Source organism: Oncorhynchus kisutch, linkage group LG15, assembly GCF_002021735.2.
Source record: "Oncorhynchus kisutch isolate 150728-3 linkage group LG15, Okis_V2, whole genome shotgun sequence".
Classification (NCBI taxonomy): domain Eukaryota; kingdom Metazoa; phylum Chordata; class Actinopteri; order Salmoniformes; family Salmonidae; genus Oncorhynchus; species Oncorhynchus kisutch.
Window position 1 is genome coordinate 48320154 of NC_034188.2, and position 23877 is coordinate 48344030.

The 23877-nt window shown below is 44.5% G+C and overlaps 1 long non-coding RNA gene across 3 annotated transcripts in view; it reads left to right on the forward strand.

The window, feature by feature from the left end:
* The window catches only part of LOC116353612 (uncharacterized), a 206662-nt gene that overhangs the window by 60646 nt on the left and 122139 nt on the right, over positions 1-23877 (forward strand). Inside the window, exon 5 of one of the 3 annotated variants that reach the window (XR_004203076.1) lies at positions 19928-19961. The exons of 1 other annotated variant lie outside the window; for it this stretch is intronic. This is a non-coding gene — a long non-coding RNA (uncharacterized LOC116353612). Of the gene's footprint in view, positions 1-19927; positions 20213-23877 lie in introns of those variants that run through there. One more of the 3 variants, XR_004203075.1, reaches the window with a different exon arrangement.

The window sequence follows — 23877 nt, forward strand, 5'->3', positions numbered from 1 at the left end:
AGCAGACGCTCTCATCCAGAACGACTTACAGTTAGTGCGTTCATCTTAAGATAATACTTTACCGGAGGCGCCGTGAGTTATTTAAGATGCTCTTCAAGGAGGTAGGGTTTCAGACGTCTTCGAAAGATGGGCAGGGACTCCGCTGTCCTGACTTTAGGGGGAAGCTTGTTCTACCAATGGGGTGCCAGGACAGAGAACAGCTTTGACTGGGCTAAGTGGCCACTCCTGTTGGGAGGGCCAAGAGACCAGAGGTGGCGGAACCGAGTGCTCGGGTTTAGATGGAGGGTTGGGATGTAGGGTTTGAGCATTCTCATTGTCCCATCAGTAATCTGGCAGCACCGCAACTACTGCCATATCTCGCTCTCGTTACACTCTAGCACTCTCTCTGACACACAGACACACACACACACACACACACACACAAACACGCACGCAACCCCCCCATCAAAAAAAAAAAAGAATACGTCTCCTTCTCGATTGTCTACTCTACTTCAAATGTGTCAATTCTAATAAGACAAAGCTGACACAAAGTTGCCTGTCACATGAGCAGGTATAATTATCCGCAGTGTTTGAACACACGAAGGAAAATTGTGCGATTGTATGGGAGCGGAGTCACAGGGTTCCTGGTCGGCTGGATTAGTGAAGAGGGACTTCCTTTCGTCGTGTTGACGTGTCGTTCTACTACTGAAAGGGTGGTTGTCAACTCTATTGTAGGAGAAATGGAAGAAAGAAAGAAAGAAAGAGAAAGGGTGGAGGTTGATGAAGCTTGTGGGGGTAATACGAGAGAGAGTGATACGTGTGCTTTGTGTTGAGTTTATCTCCCGACCAGCAGCCACGCATAGGCCTACTACTAATTTCCATCACGATGGAGCGGAAAACGACTTTTCTCTCCCCAAACCACCCTATAGCCTATACTCTCTACTGCAATAGGTTAACACAGACTTTACATAGACTTTCTTTAGACAAGAAAACAGATGTATAAGGAAAATATATTTTTTTTAAAGGCTGGGGGGGGAAAAATGGGGGCAAGAGGGATGGAGGACACAAATTGGCCTAAACCACTAAACCAAACAGGCTAATCCCCCTCTCGCTCTCTCCCGCCGTCTCTTTCCCTCTCTCCCTCCCGCTGCTCCCCAGCTAGTCCGCTGTCAGCTGCAGCCGTCTGGCAGGAGAGCCCGGTAGCGACAGGGGCTATACCCGTTAGCCCCTCGTTTGCATAATCAATATGACAACCTTCTTTTTTGGGGGGGATGCAAACAGGATTTGGGCCAGTGGAGGTGTCGGCTGGACGGCGCGGTGCGTCAGTCATGGCCCTCTTTAACCCTAATTAGATTAGGGTGATTATCCCGGCTCTCCCTTACAAGTGTACAGCCAGGATAAGTGGCCACAAAGCCTGACTCACTCAGAGTGGGCCGGGTGGGGGCCCGACGGTCTGCAGGTTATCAGGGCCTGGAGAGAGAGAGAGAGAGAGAGAGAGAGGGAGAACGAGAAAAAGAGAGAGAGCGAGATAGGCCCCATATCGCCTCTCAACCTTATTGTTATTCATATCATCTGGACCTAGTCGATACCTTTCTCTCTCTCTCCGCGGTGCCTGCACTAAGCAGTGACCATAAGTCTGCCTGCACTAAGCAGTGACCATAAGTCTCTCTTTTTCTCCTTTCTTTCTCTTGTTCTGTCCGTCGGTCAGAAAGACAAAACAATATCACCCCGAGCGCTGCTTTGTCACTCAGCCGGGCAGTCCTGCTGGGATAAATCAGATCTACTGCGTGCGTGCGGGGGTGTGTGTGTACAGAACTATACACGCTCACAGACCCCCGCACGCACGCAGTAGACCTGAGGTTAGTGTATTGTTTAACTGACCAGGGAGAGACTGAGTGGCAGAGAGAAAGGAGGGGGGGGGGGGGGGGGGGGGGGGGGGGGGGTCTGTGTTGCTGTGTGGCAGGTTGTACTGTAGCACCATGTTGTTGGAGCTGCCAGATTACTGAGAGGAGAAGGAGAATGAACGCTCCTCGTGAAGGGGCCTCAGAGGGCCTCAGAGGGCCCGCACAGGTCAGGAGGGAGAGAGTTAGGGAGAAAGAAAGAAAAAGACGAGAGAAAAGGAGAGAAGAATAAACCCAGCAGGAGAGTCATGAACACAGCCTCTCAGGCAGCGGCCCCAAGCTGACACCAGGCCAAGAACACCTCTGTTCAGGGACTTCTTCTCTTTCTCTTCTATCCCTCCCTACAGCCACACCATCACATCCTTTCAGCTTCCAGTTGTTGTTTTATTCTTTATCTACTGCCCCCCTTATGTCACCTTGTCTCCATCGTTTGTGTGTGTGTGTGTGTGTGTGTGTATGTGTCAGTGTGTATTGTACAAAGCATACCAGTCCTGTGTGTTTTAAGGTGTGTGTTTGGCGTCACGTTTTTTGTGCGTTAAGGTGTGTGTCTGTCTGTTAAGATGTGTGTGTATGCTGCTTCAGCAGACAGATTGCTATTCCCCCCTCTGCCCCTGTAGAGAGTCGTATGAGGGCGTAGTGTACAATTGAAGGGAAGGATTGAAACTGATTACTTGTTAACTCCTGGCACTTACCGGCAGCCTGAAATAGAAGCCGAACGGTTGCAAATGAATTAGAGCCCTTGCGCTTCCCTCCCCTCCTTCCTTCCCCTCCTTTTTTCCTCCCTTTTTTTTTCTCCTCCTTCGTTTGGTGCCAAGATCATCTTTTTATATTCTGCCATGACAGATGCTGTGCTCGGTGCACCATTGTTCCCCATCAGTTTCTGGGGTCTGCGACGTACGCAAGCCAAAAGATTTCCACGTGTGATTTCAATACGACGAAGCATCCCCTCCGCTCCTCTATACGGCCGCACATTGTTCTTTGTGTACGAGAAGTATTTTCAATCTATGGAGTAGTTTTTTTTTGGGAGGGAGGAGAAAATGTTTGGGAGTGAGAGAGTGGCATTGTTTCTCGTTCCATAATAGGGCGACCCCCCCCCCCCCCTTTCTGATTAGGCAAAGTTTCTAATTGTGGCGACATGAAAAGGACTCTGCCTATTGAAGGAACTGGGGGGGGGGATTGATTGCTCTCTCTGTCTCTCTCTTCCTTCTCTCTCTGTCTTTTTTGCTCTTTGTCTTTCCCATTTCCTCCTCCCCGCCCTTTGCTTTAAAAAGAAGTCAATTTTCTTTAAAACATAGCTTTATAATTAAATTCCTTCCACCACCAGTGAGATGGGACCCATGGACTGATGTGGTAAAGGAGTCTTGATACATGCGTCAATTCTCTCCGTGACCTGGGGTGAAATAATGTGCGATTCGGTCCGGAGGTGCTGATTCAGTCTGGGTTTATGATTGGTGAGTGTTTAATCAGTGGCTGCCCCCCCCCCCCCCCTCCCAGGTGTGCTGTATTTGTGTGACACAGTGGCTTTTCAATGGTGCTCTACTGTGAGTATGTGACAATCACCTATACAGAGGTACAGGAGAGGGACAGGGAAACACTGGCCTCCTAGCTCGTTGAGATAAACCTCTGCGTCTATACTCCCCTCTTCTTGGCATGTGAGGCGTTCCTTTGTCACATTGCTGCGTTGCTCCCTGTATGTTGGTGGCTGTGTTCTGAGATCCACCAGGGCCTCACCAGTGCCTCAGTTACACTTTGAGTACAGGTAGTGATTAGAGGGAGGGGAGTGTATTCAGAAACTGACGAGAGATGAGATACTAGTATAGAGGATGAGGATATTAACAATGACGATGAAGACGATGATGCTAGCAATAATAACAATGGTGATGAAGATGACCCATTTGACCCTGGAGCAGTCGTCTATCTAAGTCATATGGCAGGGCTATGATCCTGCTTAATTATTAAGCGGTGCTCCCCTCATCTCGCTGAACTATTAATGTGCTGTGAACTGTCAGACATTACCTGAGTGGACTGTCAGGTCTCCCCTGGTAACGCTCTCTCTAACCCTCTCACTGACCTGCTCACTCTTAAACTCCCTCTAAACTCTTAGTACTAACTTCTCACTCACAAAATAAATAAATCAAACATTCTAGTGGTATAGCTTTTTTCAACCTCATCATTTGTCACAAAGTAACTTGGTCTAAACCCTTACTCCCTTACTCCCTAAACCCTTACTCCCTAAACCCTTGCTCCATACTCCCTGGTTTCTGTCAGCCCTGGCATGGGTGTGTTGGAGAGGGTGGAGTGGAGGCAGGCAGCCATTAAATCAGTAAAATATTACAGCTCATCTCCCCCCACTTTTTATCGACTGCACTTAACCCTCTTTTGGGAGCAACATAAAGTGGAGAATGGGTTACCCCACTTTTAATGGAGTTCTTATTGGGATTATGCTTTTTGTGATTTTGCTAAGAGTAGTAAATCGTGTCTAGTGAGCTAGGCCAGAGGGGGTGTGACTCTGTGTCAGGGGGGGTGGGGGCATCGTGATCTGATTAAAAACATCCTCTAAGTCCCAAATGGAACCCTATTCCCGATATATCGTGCACTACGTTTGATCAGGACTCATAGTGCTTTGGTCAAAAGTAGCGCACTATAAAGGGAATACGGTGCCATTTGCGATGCAGCCGCTGACTTTTGTCTGTGTTTCCATTGTAGAGGGGACCAGTGACAGCCCTACCATTCATTATCTCAACCCCACCCCTCTGCCCCCCCAATCCTCTTTAACAGTTTAAAATAGCTACTACCTCTGTGCGTATACTAGAGGTCGACCGATTTAGTCGGCATGGCCGATTTTCAAGTTTTCATAAAAATCGGTAATCTGCATTTTTGGACGCCGATTACATAGCAGTCCACCTGTTACGCGAGTGCAGCAAGGAGCCACGGTAAATTGATAGTTAGCAAAAACAATCAATCTTAACATAATCACTAGTTAACTACACATGGTTGATGATATTACTAGTTTAACTAGATTGTCCTGTGTTGCATATAATCAGTGCGGTGCCTGTTAATTTAGCATTGAATCACAGCCTACTTCGCCAAACGGGTGATGATTTAACAAAAGCTCATTCGCGTCAGGGTATACGCAGCAGTGTGGACCGCCTGGCTCGTTGCCAACTGTGTGAAGACCATTTCTTCCTAACAAAGACCGTAATTAATTTGCCTGAATTTTACATAATGTCATGTTATGCCATAACATTGAATGTTGTGCAATGTAACAGCAATATGTAGACTTATGGATGCCACCCGTTTTATAAAATACGGAGACGTTCTGTATTTCACTAAAATAATAAAAGTATTTGTTTTCGAAAGGATCGTTTCCGGATTTGACCATATTAATGACCCAAGGCTCGTATTTCTGTGTGTTTATTATATTATAGTTAAGTCTGTGATTTGATATTTGATAGAGCAGTCTGACTGAGCGGTCGTAGGCAGCAGCAGGCTCGTAAGCATTCATTCAAACAGCACTTTCCTGCATTTGCCAGCAGCTCTTCGCAATGCTTGAAGCACAGCGCTGTTTATGACGTCAAGCCTATCAACTCCCGAGATTAGGCTGGCAATACTATAGTGCCTATAAGGACATCCAATAGTCAAAGGTATATGAAATACAAATGGTATAGAGAGAAATAGTCCTATAATTCCTATAATAATTACAACCTAAAACTTCTTAACTGGGAATATTGAAGACTCATGTTAAAAGGAACCACCAGCTTTCATATGTTTTCATGTTCTGAGCAAAGAACTTAAACGTTAGCATATTGCACTTTTACTTTCTTCTCCAACAGTATTTTTGCATTATTTAAACCAAATTGAACATTTCATTATTTATTTGAGACTAAATTGATTTTATTCATATATGATATTAAGTTAAAATAAAAGTGTTTATTCAGTATTGTTGTAATTGTCATTATTACAAATATATATATACAAATCGGGCAATTTAATCGGTATCATTTTTATTTTATTTTATAGGTCCTCCAATAATCGGTATCGCCGTTGAAAAATCATAATTGGTCAACCTCTTGTGCATATGGAGTACAATTTCTATTGGTGGGGACCTGTACAAACGGAGTTATAGAGATGGCAATCAAGGATTGAGAGCCGAGTCGTTCATATCTTATTGTACAGTGGCAACCTCCTCTAGCCCCCATGTCGCTTTATTCCATTCAAACCACACACGCACAAACCGCACACACACACACGCACACACACACACACACGCACGCACGCACGCACAAACACACACACACACACACACAAACGCACACGTGATCAGTGGACGCTGCGTCAGTTGGATAGGCCTCCTCTGCATCACACATCTCTCTCTCTCTCTCCCTCCTTTAATACATATTCCTGCTGTGTTTATCAGCTCTCTTAACAACTTTAAATGCTCACTGACACGCTTGGTTGACGAGGTGAGATGTTGCTCTGACTGATAATATTATGTCTTCTCCTTCATACCGTCGCCCCTCCTCGCTCTTTCTTTTTCTGTCTGTCTCTCTCGCTATCTTTCTCTCGCGCTGATATTTGACAGCAGTCATCTTACTCGCCCCCCATTCATTTTCTAGGAGCTGTCGCTCTGCGTCTGTCTTTGTGGAGGATACCCCGTCTTGTGGTGACAAGTTTATTGCTTTTAAGCTGTGCCTTGTGTTGTGATATTGGTACTTTGTGGTTACTCTGTGTGGTGGGTTTGTGTAGTGCTTAACTGATGATGAGGGGGGAGAGTGTGTATGATGTATGAACACACGTCTACACAGCTTTGAATCAGCTGTACAGGTGTGTGTGGCTTAGCATGCTACTGTTTGGTTAGTTGCGAGGGGCATGCTCTGTCCTAATACATTGTGTCCTCATATGATGCAGGTTGTCCTCCTAATACTTTGTGTCCTCATATGATGCAGGTTGTCCTCCTAATACATTGTGTCCTCATATGATGCAGGTTGTCCTCCTAATACTTTGTGTCCTCATATGATGCAGGTTGTCTTCCTAATACTTTGTGTCCTCATATGGTGCAGGTTGTCCTCCTAATACATTGTGTCCTCATATGATGCAGGTTGTCCTCCTAATACATTGTGTCCTCATATGATGCAGGTTGTCTTCCTAATACATTGTGTTCTCATGATGCAGGTTGTCTTCCTAATACATTGTGTCCTCATGATGCAGGTTGTCTTCCTAATACTTTGTGTTCTCATATGATGCAGGTTGTCTTCCTAATACATTGTGTCCTCATGATGCAGGTTGTCCTCCTAATACTTTGTGTTCTCATATGATGCAGGTTGTCTTCCTAATATTTTGTGTTCTCATATGATGCAGGTTGTCCTCCTAATACTTTGTGTTCTCATGATGCAGGTTGTCTTCCTAATACGTTGTGTTCTCATATGATGCAGGTTGTCTTCCTAATACTTTGTGTTCTCATATGATGCAGGTTGTCCTCCTAATACATTGTGTCCTCATATGATGCAGGTTGTCCTCCTAATACTTTGTGTTCTCATATGATGCAGGTTGTCTTCTAATATTTTGTGTTCTCATATGATGCAGGTTGTCCTCCTAATACATTGTGTCCTCATGATGCAGGTTGTCCTCCTAATACTTTGTGTCCTCATGATGCAGGTTGTCCTCCTAATACATTGTGTCCTCATATGATGCAGGTTGTCTTCCTAATACTTTGTGTTCTCATATGATGCAGGTTGTCTTCCTAATACATTGTGTCCTCATGATGCAGGTTGTCTTCCTAATACTTTGTGTTCTCATATGATGCAGGTTGTCTTCCTAATACATTGTGTCCTCATGATGCAGGTTGTCCTCCTAATACTTTGTGTTCTCATATGATGCAGGTTGTCTACATTGTGTCCTCATGATGCAGGTTGTCTTCCTAATACTTTGTGTTCTCATATGATGCAGGTTGTCTTCCTAATACATTGTGTCCTCATGATGCAGGTTGTCTTCCTAATACATTGTGTCCTCATGATGCAGGTTGTCTTCCTAATACATTGTGTCCTCATATGATGCAGGTTGTCTTCCTAATACATTGTGTCCTCATTTTGCAGGTTATCTTCCTAATACATTGTGTCCTCATGATGCAGGTTGTCTTCCTAATACATTGTGTCCTCATGATGCAGTTTGTCCTCCTAATACATTGTGTCCTCATGATGCAGGTTGTCTTCCTAATACATTGTGTCCTCATGATGCAGTTTGTCCTCCTAATACATTGTGTCCTCATGATGCAGTTTGTCCTCCTAATACTTTGTGTCCTCATATGATGCAGGTTGTCCTCCTAATACTTTGTGTCCTCATGGTGCAGTTTGTCCTCCTAATACATTGTGTCCTCATGATGCAGGTTGTCCTCCTAATACATTGTGTCCTCATATGATGGAGGTTGTCTTCCTAATACATTGTATTAGACAGTTGTGAAGAGGGCACAGCAACACCCCTCAGGAGACTGAAAAGATTTGGCATGGGTCCCCAGACCCTCATAAAAGTTCTACAACTGCACCATCGAGAGCATCCTGGTTGCATCACCACCTGGTATGGCAACTGCTCTGCATCGAACCGTAAGGCGCTACAGAGAGTAGTGCGTACGTTCAAGTACATCACTGGGGCCAAGCTTCCTGCCATCCAGGATCTATATACTAGGCGTGTCCGAGGAAAGCCCAAAAAATTGTCAAAGACTCAAGTCACCCAAGTCATAAACTGTTCTCTCTGCTACCGCATGGCAAGCGGTACCGGAACGCCAAGTCTAGGACCAAAAGGCTCCTTAACCTCTCTGGGATATGTGGGACGCGTCCCACCTGGCCATAAGCCAGGGAAAATGCAGAGCGACAAATTCAAATAAATTACTATAAAAATCTAACTTTCATTAAATCACACAGGCAAGATAGCAAATTAAAGCTACACTTGTTGTGAATCCAGTCAACATGTCAGATTTCAAAAAGGCTTTTCGGCAAAAGCAAACGATGCTATTATCTGAGGATAGCACCTCTGTAAACAGAGAGAAACCACATTTCAACCCTGCAGGCGCGACACTAAACGCAGAAATAAAAATATACTTCATGCCTTACCTTTGACGAGCTTCTTTTGTTGGCACTCCAATATGTCCCATAAACATCACAAATGGTCCTTTTGTTCGATTAATTCCGTCGATATATATCCAAAATGTCAATTTATTTGGCGCGTTTGATCCAGAAAAACACCGGTTCCAACTTGCTCCAACTTGCTCAACGACTACAAAATATCTCAAAAGTTACCTGTAAACTTTGCCGAAACATTTCAAACTACTTTTGTAATACAACTTTGGGTATTTTGTAACGTAAATAATCGATAAAATTGAGGACGGGATGATCTGTGTTCAATACAGGAAGAAAACAAACTGAAGCATGCTTTCTGGTCACGCGCCTCTATCTAACAGTACACTTCAAGTGACCCTCGTTCAAGATGGCCGTACTTCTTCATTACACAAAGGAATAACCTCAACCAATTTTTAAAGACTGTTGACATCCAGTGGAAGCGATAGGAACTGCAAGAAGGTCCCTTAGAAATCTGGATTCCCAATGAAAACTCATTGATAATAGTGTGACCTCAAAAAAATAAAATCTGAATGGTTTGTCCTCTGGGTATCACCTGCTAAATAACTTCTGTTATACTCACAGACATGATTCAAACCGTTTTAGAAACTTCAGAGAGTATTCTATCCAAATCTACTAATTATATGCATATCTTATCTTCTGGGGATGAGTAGCAGGCAATTGAATTTGGGCATGCATTTCATCCGGATGTAAAAATACCACCCCCTGTCACCAAGAAATTAACAGCTTCTACCCCCAAGCCATAAGACTGCTGAACAATTCATCAAATTGCCACCCGGACTATTTACATTGACCCCCCCCCCCCATTTGTTTTTACACTGCTGCTGCTCGCTGTTTATTATCTATGCATAGTCACTTTACCCCTACCTATATGTTACGTCGACTAACCTGTACCCCCGCTCATCGGTACCGTTACCCCCTGTATATTGCCTCGTTATTTTATTGTGTTACATTTCATTCAGTCAGAAATCACTAAGCGCAACATAGCTTCTGCGTGCATATCAGCTAGAAAGATGTGTCGGCATCGAGTAATTGTCTCTGGCCCCCTCCCAGTTAGGGGGAGTGATGAGCTCTACAGCAGAGTCTCACAACTCAATCGCTGGTTGAAAACTGTTTTCTGCCCCTCCCAAAAGTTAGAATTTGTAGATAATTGGCCCTCTTTCTGGGACTCACCCACAAACAGGACCAAGCCTGACCTGCTGAGGAGTGACGGACTCCATCCTAGCTGGAGGGGTGCTCTCATCTTATCTACCAACATAGACAGGGCTCTAACTCCTCTAGCTCCACAATGAAATAGGGTGCAGGCCAGGCAGCAGGCTGTTAGCCAGCCTGCCAGCATAGTGGAGTCTGCCATTAGCACAGTCAGTGTAGTCAGCTCAGCTATCACCATTGAGACCGTGTCTGTGCCTCGACCTAGGTTGGGCAAAACTAAACATGGCGGTGTTCGCCTTAGCAATCTCACTAGGATAAAGACCACCTCCATTCCTGTCATTACTGAAAGAGATCATGATACCTCACATCTCAAAATAGGGCTACTTAATGTTAGATCCCTTACTTCAAAGGCAATTATAGTCAATGAACTAATCACTGATCATAATCTTGATGTGATTGGCCTGACTGAAACATGGCTTAAGCCTGATGAATTTACTGTTTTAAATGAGGCCTCACCTCCTGGCTACACTAGTGACCATATCCCCCGTGCATCCCGCAAAGGCGGAGGTGTTGCTAACATTTACGATAGCAAATTTCAATTTACACAAAAAAAAATGACATTTTCGTCTTTTGAGCTTCTAGTCATGAAATCTATGCAGCCTACTCAATCACTTTTTATAGCTACTGTTTACAGGCCTCCTGGGCCATATACAGCGTTTCTCACTGAGTTCCCTGAATTCCTATCGGACCTTGTAGTCATAGCAGATAATATTCTAATCTTTGGTGACTTTAATATTCACATGGAAAAGTCCACAGACCCACTCCAAAAGGCTTTCAGAGCCATCATCGACTCAGTGGGTTTTGTCCAACATGTCTCTGGACCCACTCACTGTCACAGTCATACGCTGGACCTAGTTTTGTCCCATGGAATAAATGTGGTGGATCTTAATGTTTTTCCTCATAATCCTGGACTATCGGACCACCATTTTATTACGTTTGCAATTGCAACAAATAATCTGCTTAGACCCCAACCAAGGAACATCAAAAGTCGTGCTATAAATTCACAGACAACACAAAGATTCCTTGATGCCCTTCCAGACTCCCTCTGCCTACCCAAGGACGCCAGAGGACAAAAATCAGTTAACCCGCTAACTGAGGATCTCAATCTAACCTTGCGCAATACCCTAGATGCAGTTGCACCCCTAAAAACAAAAAAAATGTCTCATAAGAAACTAGCTCCCTGGTACACAGAAAATACCCGAGCTCTGAAGCAAGCTTCCAGAAAATTGGAACGGAAATGGCGCCACACCAAACTGGAAGTCTTCCGACTAGCTTGGAAGGACGGTACCGTGCAGTACCGTAGAGCCCTTACTGCTGCTCGATCATCCTATTTTTCTAACTTAATTGAGGAAAATAAGAACAATCCGAAATTCCTTTTTAATACTGTCGCAAAGCTAACTAAAAAGCAGCATTCCCCAAGAGAGGATGACTTTCACTTTAGCAGTGATAAATTCATGAACTTCTTTGAGGAAAAGATTATGATTATTAGAAAGCAAATTACGGACTCCTCTTTAAACCTGCGTATTCCTCCAAACCTCAGTTGTCCTGAGTCTGCACAACTCTGCCAGGACCTAGGATCAAGAGAGACGCTCAAGTGTTTTAGTACTATATCTCTTGACACAATGATGAAAATAATCATGGCCTCTAAACCTTCAAGCTGCATACTGGACCCTATTCCAACTAAACTACTGAAAGAGCTGCTTCCTGTGCTTGGCCCTCCTATGTTGAACATAATAAACGGCTCTCTATCCACTGGATGTGTACCAAACTCACTAAAAGTGGCAGTAATAAAGCCTCTCTTGAAAAAGCCAAACCTTGACCCAGAAAATATAAAAAACTATCGGCCTATATCGAATCTTCCATTCCTCTCAAAAATTTTAGAGAAGGCTGTTGCGCAGCAACTCACTGCCTTCCTGAAGACAAACAATGTATACGAAATGCTTCAGTCTGGTTTTAGACCCCATCATAGCACTGAGACGGCACTTGTGAAGGTGGTAAATGACATTTTAATGGCATCGGACCGAGGCTCTGCATCTGTCCTCGTGCTCCTAGACCTTAGTGCTGCTTTTGATACCATCGATCACCACATTCTTTTGGAGAGATTGGAAACCCAAATTGGTCTACACGGACATGTTCTGGCCTGGTTTAGATCTTATCTGTCGGAAAGATATCAGTTTGTCTCTGTGAATGGTTTGTCCTCTGACAAATCAACTGTAAATTTCGGTGTTCCTCAAGGTTCCGTTTTAGGACCACTATTGTTTTCACTATATATTTTACCTCTTGGGGATGTTATTCGAAAACATAATGTAAACTTTCACTGCTATGCGGATGACACACAGCTGTACATTTCAATGAAACATGGTGAAGCCCCAAAATTGCCCTCGCTAGAAGCATGTGTTTCAGACATAAGGAAGTGGATGGCTGCAAACTTTCTACTATTAAACTCGGACAAAACAGAGATGCTTGTTCTAGGTCCCAAGAAACAAAGAGATCTTCTGTTGAATCTGACAATTAATCTTAATGGTTGTACAGTCGTCTCAAATAAAACTGTGAAGGACCTCGGCGTTACTCTGGACCCTGATCTCTCTTTTGAAGAACATATCAAGACCATTTCGAGGACAGCTTTTTTCCATCTACGTAACATTGCAAAAATCAGAAACTTTCTGTCCAAAAATGATGCAGAAAAATTAATCCATGCTTTTGTCACTTCTAGGTTAGACTACTGCAATGCTCTATTTTCCGGCTACCCGGATAAAGCACTAAATAAACTTCAGTTAGTGCTAAATACGGCTGCTAGAATCCTGACTAGAACCAAAAAATTTGATCATATTACTCCAGTGCTAGCCTCTCTACACTGGCTTCCTGTCAAAGCAAGGGCTGATTTCAAGGTTTTACTGCTAACCTACAAAGCATTACATGGGCTTGCTCCTACCTATCTCTCTGATTTGGTCCTGCCGTACATACCTATACGTACGCTACGGTCACAAGACGCAGGCCTCCTAATTGTCCCTAGAATTTCTAAGCAAACAGCTGGAGGCAGGGCTTTCTCCTATAGAGCTCCATTTTTATGGAACGGTCTGCCTACCCATGTCAGAGACGCAAACTCGGTCTCAACCTTTAAGTCTTTACTGAAGACTCATCTCTTCAGTGGGTCATATGATTGAGTGTAGTCTGGCCCAGGAGTGGGAAGGTGAACGGAAAGGCTCTGGAGCAACGAACCGCCCTTGCTGTCTCTGCCTGGCCGGTTCCCCTCTTTCCACTGGGATTCTCTGCCTCTAACCCTATTACAGGGGCTGAGTCACTGGCTTGCTGGGGCTCTCTCATGCTGTCCCTGGAGGGGGTGCGTCACCTGAGTGGGTTGATTCACTGTTGTGGTCATCCTGTCTGGGTTGGCGCCCCCCCCCCCTTGGGTTGTGCCGTGGCGGAGATCTTTGTGGGCTATACTCAGCCTTGTCTCAGGATGGTAAGTTGGTGGTTGAAGATATCCCTCTAGTGGTGTGGGGGCTGTGCTTTGGCAAAGTGGGTGGGGTTATATCCTTCCTGTTTGGCCCTGTCCGGGGGTGTCCTCGGATGGGGCCACAGTGTCTCCTGACCCCTCCTGTCTCAGCCTCCAGTATTTATGCTGCAGTAGTTTATGTGTCGGGGGGCTGGGGTCAGTTTGTTATATCTGGAGTACTTCTCCTGTCCTATTCGGTGTCCTGTGTGAATCTAAGTGTGCGTTCTCTAATTCTCTCCTTCTCTCTTTCTTTCTCTCTCTCGGAGGACCTGAGCCCTAGGACCATGCCCCAGGACTACCTGACATGATGACTCCTTGCTGTCCCCAGTCCACCTGGCCATGCTGCTGTTCCAGTTTCAACTGACCTGAGCCCTAGGACCATGCCCCAGGACTACCTGACATGATGACTCCTTGCTGTCCCCAGTCTACCTGGCCATGCTGCTGCTCCAGTTTCAACTTCCACCTGACTGTGCTGCTGCTCTAGTTTCAACTGTTCTGCCTTATTATTATTCGACCATGCTGGTCATTTATGAACATTGAACATCTTGACCATGTTCTGTTATAATCTCCACCCGGCACAGCCAGAAGAGGACTGGCCACCCCACATAGCCTGGTTCCTCTCTAGGTTTCTTCCTAGGTATTGGCCTTTCTAGGGAGTTTTTCCTAGCCACTGTGCTTCTCCACCTGCATTGCTTGCTGTTTGGGGTTTTAGGCTGGGTTTCTGTACAGCACTTTGAGATATCAGCTGATGTACGAAGGGCTATATAAATAAATTTGATTTGATTTGATTTCATCATTTCAATTTATTTTTTTAGTTTGTTTTGGTAAATATGTTCTTAACTCTTTCTTGACCTGCATTGTTGGTTAAGGGCTTGTAAAGTAAGCATTTCACGGTAAGGTCTACACCTGTTGTATTCGGCACATGTGACAGATAAAGTTTGATTTGATTTGATCTGGAGCTACGGCTTTAATTAATTGTGTGCTGCCAGGAGCTACAGTAGGATTAGAGAGGGACATCCATCCACGAGAGAGAGTGATACGGTATGTAGTTAGGGGAAAATGATATAGGATCCATGTGTGAGAGCGAGAGAGACACAGAGAAAGGGATTAGATGTAGTAGAGCGAGAGAGAGATGTAGATGTGAGCTAATGATGCTGACAGGGCCAGACATCAGACTTAGACAGAGCTGCAGCCTCTCAGCCCCCAGACAGACTCCTAGTCATCCCTCTCTCCCTCCAGCTGATGGATACGCCAGACATCTCCAATTTGCTAATATTGGCCCGGCAGCAAAAGGGCAGAGCATTAAATGGAGCTCTTTCTAACACGTTGACTTGTTTGTCCTCTTTTACTTAATTAAGTAGGGATAAATAATGATCCTTTTTACGGGAACAAACACAGGACAAAGCTTTTTTTCTTATTTTCCCCTTCCCTTTCCTTCTATGCTGTTGGTTGACTGATTTCGCGAGAGCAGCGTGCTCTGTGGCCGGGGTTGTCCAATTGGTTGTCCTCTCTCTCTCTCTCGCTCTGCTCCCTTCATCTCTCTTATCACTCGCTGGCCATTTCCTCTACTTTCCTTTTCTTTCTCTTTGTCTTTTTAATCAAAAGCCCTCGTGTTTCCCTTCTGCTTTTACTTACCTAGGTCAGATACCGAAGGGGAGAAATATTTATCTCTACTTCTAATTTCTATACTGAACAAAAATATAAAGCAACGTGTAAAGTGTCAGGCCCATGTTTCATGAGCTGAAATAAAAGATCCCATAAATGTTCCGTATGCACAAAAAGCCAATTTCTCTCAAATGTTGTGCACAAATTTGTTTACATCCCTGTTAGTGAGCATTTCTCTTTTGCCAAGATAATCCATCCACCTGACAGGTGTGGCATATCAAGAAGCGGATTAAACAGCATGATCATTACACAGGTGCAGCTTGTGCTGGGGACAATAAAAGGCCACTCTAAAATGTGCAGTTTTGTCACACAACACAATGCCACAGATGTCTCAAGTTTTGAGGGAGCGTCCAATTGTCATGCTGACTGCAGGAATGCCCACCAGAGCTGTTGCCACATGTTTCAGCATGATAATGCACAGCCCCATGTTGCATGTTGCTGAAAATGTCCCAGATCTTCCATGGCCTGCATACCCATTGGGCATGTTTGGATGCTCTGGATCGGCGTGAACGACAGCGTGTTCCAGTTCCCGCCAATGTCGAATAACTTTGCACAGCCGTTGAAGAGGAGTGGGACAACATCCCACAGGCCACAATCAACAGCCTGATCAACTCTATGGGAAGGAGATGTGTGGCGCTGCATGAGGCAAATGGTGGTCCCACCAGATACTGACTGGTTTTCAGATCCAATTTTCATTTTAAGATCAAACATTTTTTTTAAGGATTCTGTGACCAGTCATTTGAAATCCAGGTATTAGGACCTAATGAATGTATTTCAATTGACTGATTTCCTCATATGAATGGTAACTCAGTAAAATCTTTGAAATTGTTGCATGTTGTGTTTATACTTTTGCTGGCTCTTAAATAAGCTATTTAATGAAATAAGCATCTATTAATGAAGAGGTTATTATTATCTTATGGCGTTGCAAAATTCCGTTAACTTTCCCAGAAATAATGTAATAACTGGTATTTCTGAAAAACCTGTGACTTTTGGCAAAGTTACCGGAATTTGCAATCTTAGTATGTCACACTGTGTGTGTGTGTTAAGGTAGTGTGGCTGTAAACTGATCGGTTTTATAAAGATACCTAAAGGAGAAGTGATGTCACTAGGTCACTCCTACGCTATGTCTCCCTGATCGTTAATAAAAGAGCATTCAACAAACCACTATTAAACATTAGAGACAGTCAGAGCTTGTGCGGGGTGGAGTCCACAGTGCCAACTCCTACCCCCCCCCCCCTCCCCCCTCCCCCCTATGTCTTTCTCACTCTCTTGATTTTTTTCTCTCTCTCCTCTCTGTCTCCCTTTCCCTCTCCTCCTCGTCTGTCTCTTTCTTCCCACTATCTCACTCTCTCTCTCTCTCTCCCTCCCTCTTTTTCTCCCCCTCTAATCTGCCCCCTATGGATGTCGAACCAGCCACTTCCATCTCGGCGGCCTTGTGTTACACCGACATTACTATCTGCACTGCCTCAAATACAAATTGGATGAACAGCCCCTGACACTTTTTCAATATTATTACATTAAACCAAGTGGATGTTGATTGATAACCTAATATTGGGCTAATGCAAAACATCAATCATGGCAAGTATATTAATTATTTAATATTGCAGGCCTAATTCAGAAATCAATGTTGAAGGCAGAGGGAGCGAGAGAGGGGTGGACGGACAGACTGGCGATGGAAGAAAAGGGAAAAAGAGCAGGAGTCCCTGAAGACCTGATAAGAGAGGGAGAGAATATGATGTTTTAGAAAAAGAGAGGAGCGAGTGTTAAAGGGGCCTTTGTGAGTCCTCCTCTCTCTGTGTGCTGCTTGTTCTGTATTCATTTGCCAATAACATGGTCCTCCTGTCTTGTGTGTCCCTGTGGCCTAGAGGCCTCTAATGGAATGAGCTGTCCCTTCGGTCCTGGGATGGACAGAGAGGGCTGGATAGGGGACCGGAGAGGTCGGGGGTTATTGATGAAGTCATGACAGGACTAGCCATTGAGGGGGAGGGGGAGGGAGAGGGAGAGAGTGCCTAGAGAGATACAGTAGATAGATAGATAGACAGAGAGAGGTATGCGGGGGGGGGGGGGGAGAGCGAGGCGAGAGCACAAATCGGAAGAGAGTAAGGGAGCATGATTTGACTGCAGCCCCAGCTCTTGCTCCAGCTCCATGTGAAATTGTTTCCCGCTAATTGCGCTTCGTTAGATAACAGCGCGCTGTCGCCACGGTAACAAATGTCTCCCTGTTTCTTTCCTCTCTGGCAGCTCATGTATAATAAATGCGGGTGGTGTGTTATGGACAATGTAATTAAAACTAGATGACATTTTTTTTTCTTAAGTGGTCACATACAGACTCACCCAGTGATTGATGCGGTAATGAACAACTTGACTCAATTCCTCGCTTTGTCTTTTTGTTGTGGCGGAGATGAGAAATCGCAGATTAGCTTTGGGCCACTTGGTGCTGTTGAGTCTTGCCCTCACACCCAGGAGTGCAGCAGTCAAAAGGGTTCCTCTGAAATGCGCTGCCATTAGCAACTCTCTTTTGTTTTGGGCTGGAGATGGATTTATGGTAGGGTGGGGGGTGGTATCGGGGTACCATTGTGACAATTAGGAGAAAGGGGGTTAGGGACAGATATATGGGAGAGGAGGGGCAACAGGCTGGCAGAGAGAGAGAGAGAGGAGAGATTTAATTGAGTTTCTCTGCCAAGGCGGCTAGTGGTAATTTTAGAGATGGTGTAGATTTACACTGTGATGCTGCTGGCTACATTAGGGGCTGAAGTCTGTCGATAAGCCTCTCCCTGTCTCTCGCTTCTTTTTCTCTCAATTCAATTTAAGAGCTTTATTGGCATGGGAAACATATGTTTACGTTGACAAAGCAAGTTAAATTGATAATAAACAAAAGTGAAATCAACAATAAAAAAAAATGAACAGTAAACATGACGGCGGCCTTTCTCAATAGTCTGTACATAGTCAAAGCTTTCCTTAAGTTTGAGTCAGTCATAGTGGTCACGTATTCTGCCACTGTGTACTCTCTGTCTCTCTCTCTATTTTTCTCTCTCACACACACACACACACACATACACACACACACACACACACACACACTGAAAGGCCTGCCATGGTCAGCGTATGGGTTGTCAGGAGAGAGGGGGGCAGTGCGGGGGAGGAGAGGGAAGGGGGAACTGTTTGCTTTCTCTTTATCTTTTGATTTCCTCTGCAACAATTTTGAAATGTGCCAAAAATGCATCTATTATTTACTGCCAATTTGCTCTTTTTAAACCGACTACCCCCTCCCCCCCTTCCTCCTCTCTCCATTCTGTGGATGCTGCTGCACTGATCATAATAATACATACATGTTTTATTAATTATTCCCTGGTAATTAGCACACCGTTTCCCTCTCTGTAGTTTGTAGGGTTATTAGCAAGTCAAAGTTCAGGAAACGTCAGGGCAACACACACGCACACACACACATACATACACATCTCATCAGCCTGTCTGTCTGTGTAAGGTTAACAATTAAGCCAATTCCTTTTCTGTGTGTATGTTCTTATTCTCTTTTGATTAAGCAAAGCCCGTTTTTGATGCAATCAAGACCAATTTTGATCAGGTAGCCTATGAATGCATCCCAAATGGCACCCTTATCCCTTTATAGTGCACTACTTTTGTCCAGGGCCCATAGGGAAAGCCGTAGGGATCCAATCAAAAGTAGTGCACTTTAAAGGGAATAGGGTGCCATTTTGGGACACAAGCTGCATTCTTCTGTGCATCCCAGTAAGATGGATAGTGAACTGGGAGCGGCACTGGGTTAACTGGATCAAATTCGACACTCTCATTGACCATACAAAAATTCCTCACTTTGTGGACAGATTTTGAAACCTCTCCCTTCAACTCTTCCTCTCTGACTGGATGCAGGGTGTTTTCTAACTTGTGCTTGCCTTTCTTGTGCACTTGTCTTACTAGCACTGATTTTGCTGCTTTATTGAGGAAAGATCTTACTTGTGACTGTGATATGTGGTTGTCTCACATAGCTGTCTTAAATCGATTGCACTGAAGTCGCTCTGGAGAGTAGCGTCTGCTAAATGATTCAAATGTAGCCTAAATGTAAAATATGTTTGCTGTACCTTCACTGTAAATGTTCACAAACAGATGGCATCAGGGGAAAGGAACTATTTAATGGAAGTCATGTAGCCGAATTTAGGTTAGCTGTAACCAACATTATCTTGTACACCAATTACTATACCTTCAGAATACACACACGGACGGACGGGACGGACCGATGGGTTTCATAATGGTATCATCATCCGGCCCTGAAAGAGGAAGACAGGCCTCTTCAGAAATGCTTCTCCCTTTGAAACACCAAATGAACAACACCCCTTGATAAACAGCAATTATAAAGGTTATTCCCGGGATAGAGAGAGGCTTAGGGGAATGCAGTGAGGTGTGTGTGTGTTGTCTGTGTGACTCTCTCTCGCTCTGTGTGTGTGTGTGGCTTTTGTGCGGACCATTGTTTATTTAAGGAGTCGTAGCTCCCACTTTATTTAACGAGGAGGAAATGTGTTCTTGTGTTGCAGGGACAGCGCCATCAAAGCAGCATGAGAACATCTGGTACGTTCTCATTCCTCCTCCCTCACCACTATCCCGTTCACCATCTTTGATATCTGCATCCCAAATGAACATGCGTCAGAATGGACTTTTGAATACGTCACTCCCACAGGACCTCTGGTCGATTTTTCATATCACTTGGGCACTTACTATTTCATTTAATAATAGTGAAGACATCAACACTATGAAATAACACAAATGGAATCATGTAGTAACCAAAAAAGTGTTAAACAAATCAAAATATATTTGATATTTCAGATGATTCAAAGTAGCCACCCTTTGCCTTGACAGCTTTGCACACTCTTGGCATTCTCTCAACCACCATCATGAGGTAGTCACCTGGAATGCATTTCAATTAACAGGTGTGTGTTTTTAAAAGTTAATTTGTGGAGTTTCTTTCCTTCTTAAGTTTGAACCAATCAGTTATGTTGTGACTAGGTAGGGGTGGTATACAGAATTTTTGGTAAAAGACCAAGTCCATATTATAGCAAGAACAGCTCAAATAAGCAAAGAGAAATGACAGTCCAGTATTACTTTAAGACATGAGGGTCAGTATATCCTGACATTTTCAATAACTTTGAAAGTTTTTTCAAGTGCAGTTGCAAAAACCATCAATCGGGGCGGCAGGTAGGCTTGTGGTTAGAGCATTGGGCCAGTAACCAAATGGTTGCTGGATCGAACCCCCGAGCTGACAAGGTAAAAATCTGTTGTTCTGCCCCTGAACAAGGCAGTTAACCCACTGTTCCCCGGTAGGCCGTCATTGTAAATTAGAATTTGTTCTTAACTGACTTGCCTAGTTAAATTAAGGTTAAATAAAAAATAGTACAAAAAATTGTTATGATGAAACTGGCTCTCATGAGGACCACCAGCCTCAGAAATTGCAGCCCAAATAAATGTTTCACAGAGTTCAAGTGACAGACACATCTCAACATCAACTGTTCAGAGGAGACTGCGTGAATCAGGCCTTCATGGTTGAATTGCTGCAAAGACACCACTACTAAAGGACACCAATAAGAAGAAGAGACTGGCTTGAGCCAAGAAACACGAGCAATGGACATTAGACCAGTGGAAATCTGTCCTTTGGTCTCACAGGTACAAATTTGAGATTTTTGGTTCCGTCTTTGTGAGACGGATTATCTCCGTGTGTGTGGTTCCCACCGTGAAGCATGGAGGAGGAGGTGTGATGGTGTTTGGGTGCTTTGCTGGGGGTGCTTTGATGATTTATTTAGAATTCAAGGCACACTTAATCAGCATGGCTACCACAGCATTCTGCAGCGATATGCCATCCCATCTAGTCCCATCATTTTTCTTTCAACAGGACAATGACCCAACACCCCTCTGGGGTGTTTAAGGGCTATTTGACCAAGAAGGAGAGTGATGGAGTGCTGCATCAGATGGCCTGGCCTCCACAATCACCCGACCTCAACCCAATTGAGATGGTTTGGGATGAGTTGGACCGCAGAGTGAAGTAAAAGCAGCCAACAAGTGCTTAGCATGTGTGGGAACTCCTTCAAGACTGTTGGAAAAACATTCCTCATGAAGCTGGTTGAGAGAATGCCAAGTGTGTGCAAAGTTGTCATCAAGGCAAAGGGTAGCTGCTTTGAAGAATCTAAAATATATTTTGTTTTGATTAACACTTTTATGGTTACTACATTATTCCATATAATATCATATTTCATCGTTTTGATGTCTTCATTATTATTCTACAATGTAGAAAATATAAAAAATAAAGAAAAACCCTGGAATTAATCACATTTTTGACTGGTACTGTAGCTCGGCTCTCTCTCTCTCACACACACACACACACACACACACACACACACACACACACACACACACACACACACACACACACACACACACACACACACACACACACACACACACACACACATATGAAGTCTATACTCGGGGCCGCTCCGGCACATCACTTGGGCCCCCTGAAAAAGACCCCAGGGACGGTTCTGAAAATGTTATGTCCAACATCTCCCAGATTCTTCTGTTCTCTCTGTAATACCGGGGTCAGAGTGCCATGCAACAAAGTGAAAAGGTTTTCCATCACCTCCTTTTTGGGTGGGAACGAACAGCAGATTCCAGGTGCCTTTTTTTTCTCTCGCTTTTCCTTAGGATAAAGGGATGAATAATAGAGAGAGGTCAAAGGGGGTGATGATACTCTTGATGTAGAGCCAGTTCAGAGTCACCTCCCTTAGCCTAGCGTAGCCATGCTCCCTGCATACTAAACCACCGCCCCGCTCCTTTTAGGGAACCATATGAAACGCTAATGTTTTTGTTCTCAACGACACCCTGGACCACAAAGTTCGATTTTCTGATTTACAGGTGATCTTGGGAAGCAAACAACCTTTAGCAGCTTTGCGAATTACACCAAATTAAGCCGTGCTATTTCACATATTCCCTCATTATTATTATTATTATTATTATTTTAATGGTTTATGAGATAGGATAGTGAAGAGGAGACAGGAAAGGTAGAAGCATTTGGAGTCCGAAGGGAAGTGGGTCGGATTCGAATCCACTTACCTCTGTCCTCATGGTCCTCCCAACCAGATGAGGATGCCAGCTCACTTGAGAGAGAAGGAAGGAGGGAGAGATCTTTGAGACAGAGAGGGAGTGGGATGGAGGGAAGGAAAGAATAAGAGAGAAAGAGGGAGTTGGAGAAGAAAAGAGGAAGCAAGAGAGATGGAGATGGCGCAAGAGAGCAGTTGGCAACACCCTGATACCACGTAACAGAGTGTAGACTAGAGAGGGTGGTGGAGTAAAAACTTCAACAAGAGTTTGTTGACTTCATCGGTAATGCCCTCTGTCCTCCGTCACCCGCCTCTGCCTCTTACCCTCTGACGTGAGAAGTTATGAGTCCCGCTCCTCTGACTGAACGGGAGGAGTAGCTGAGAGAAAGACGCGCGGGTGGGTGGGGTGGGAGGGCGCAGGCAGGGAGAAAGTAATTGATTTACTACTCTATCAAAGGACTGTGTGAATTATTCAAAAGAAGATTACATGCATAAACAGCAGGAATCAATATGGCTGTGTCCCAAATGGCACCTTATTCCCTTTATAGTGCACTGCTTTTGACCAGGGATTCCCCATGGGCCCTAGTCAAAAGCAGTGCAAAGCAGGGCATTATAATGGGAATAGGGTCAATTGGGGATGCAGCCTCTGTGTTGGCACTTTTGCATTTAGGTAAACAGGAGGTAGCTAGCTATATATTCCTAATGTAAAGACGAGGTCTCTGGTTGGCTTGGCTGGAAAGAACTCTGCTATATGGCTGGATGGGGCTGCATTGACTTCACTGGTCTCTCTGTTTTCAAGAGGCAACGCTATGTCACGCATGTGCACTCACGAAGGCATACATATACACACACGCACACACGCATGCACGCCAACTGTATCTTTTATCTTAGGTTAGACCACCAGAGTGGCTGCCCATACGACGGCATTACTTTGAAGAGCTCTAACGGCTTATTGACCACAATGGGGACCACAATGAGACCACAGTAGGAGCACAGTGGGACGTCAGTCCAGCCCCAGACGCCGGAGGATAATCTGGCTTTAGAGGTGTAGGGGGGGCATGTCTTTGAGCAGTCGGTCAGTCAGACGCCCTCTTGACCCTGACCCAGAGGTCAGAGGCCATGATGCACTGGACCTAACCCCCAAGAGAACAGGGATGTATTTGGGTGTGGGATGGGGTGTGTGTGTTTGGAGTTGACCATACAAACAGTTTGTGTGTGAACAAATTACAGCAATGCTACAGTGTTTGTGTTTACTTTTTAAATCCAATAAAATCACATTTTATTTGTCACATACACATGGTTAGATGTTAATACGAGTGTAGCGAAATGCTTGTGCTTCAAGTTCTGACAGTGCAGTAATATCTAACAATAATATCAAACAAGTCATCTAACAATTC